This window comes from Nanorana parkeri, unplaced genomic scaffold (genome assembly GCF_000935625.1).
Source record: "Nanorana parkeri isolate BGI_ZX_2015 unplaced genomic scaffold, ASM93562v1 scaffold1226, whole genome shotgun sequence".
Lineage (NCBI taxonomy): Eukaryota > Metazoa > Chordata > Amphibia > Anura > Dicroglossidae > Nanorana > Nanorana parkeri.
In genome coordinates this window covers 356480-357422 of record NW_017307494.1, presented here as the reverse complement: position 1 = coordinate 357422, position 943 = coordinate 356480, and the positions used below count along the sequence as shown (strand labels likewise).

At 51.7% G+C, this 943-nt stretch overlaps 1 protein-coding gene across 3 annotated transcripts in view; it reads right to left on the bottom strand.

Moving 5' to 3' along the window:
- Window positions 1-943, bottom strand: part of UBE2J2 (ubiquitin conjugating enzyme E2 J2) — a 20311-nt gene that overhangs the window by 18229 nt on the left and 1139 nt on the right. The window contains exon 1 of one of the 3 annotated variants that reach the window (XM_018568670.1): window positions 556-663. The exons of 1 other annotated variant lie outside the window; for it this stretch is intronic. The gene's annotated coding sequence lies outside the window, so the exon portion shown is untranslated. Of the gene's footprint in view, window positions 1-555; window positions 664-943 lie in introns of those variants that run through there. One more of the 3 variants, XM_018568669.1, reaches the window with a different exon arrangement.

Genomic DNA, 943 nt, shown 5'->3' with positions numbered 1-943 from the left:
ATCAGAGTGGTCAGATTCAGCTCTATGTTAACATTCTATCTGTACCATGTACTAAGAGAAGGATGATTATCATTTGTAACCCATAAACAGAACATTCTAGTATGTGTGCAATGTAAACACACGACACAGAAATAGAGGATTGCACAGGATGTCAATAGTGTCCACACATCTATGTCATCATCATGGGACACTGAGCTTTGGGGGAGACGGTACCAAAGTGACACTCAGGATCAAAGCCAGAACAATAAACATGGGAGGAATGGGAAACCAGCTGCACCCAGCCAGCTGTGGAACTAAAAGTCCCAGCATGCCTCAATCAGACAGAGGGTGTCAGGCCATGCTGGGTGTTGTGGTACCTCTGATGCCCCCAGGAGGGGAGGGGGGACAATCAGCAATGGATGTCAGTGCCCAAAAAAACACCAGAGTCCCTCCCTCCTCCAGGGCCTGGGGAGATATAAGCCCAGAAGGCCGGTCCGTCCACCTCCTCCCCCACCGTACTGACCACTACACCCCCCTTCCGCGTTACCACACAGCACTTCCCAACTGCCCCCTCACCTCTCTGCCCGGATCACCTAACCCCGTCTTCCCTTTTCTCCTCCTCGCTGTCCTGTTTCCTCCCCCGCTTCCAATATGGCCGAGACGGACACTTCGACTTCCGCTTCCGGTTACGTGATCTGGAAGGCGTCAGCTGGGAAGCTCCCGTAGCCATGGAGACAGCCTACGTTGTTCAGCTCTGTGCTTCCTGCTTCCCCTTCCCACTCCCTCTGCTGGTCATGCTCAGTAATGACCGGGGCAGCTTATATAAGCTCCGTGATTTTGTCAAAACTGGAGCAGACAAAATTTGGAGCAGCTGTGCATGGCAACCAATCGGCTTCTCTCTTTCATTTTCAAATCTTAACTGAACAGACTGAAGAGAGAAGCCGATTGGTTGCCACAGGCAACT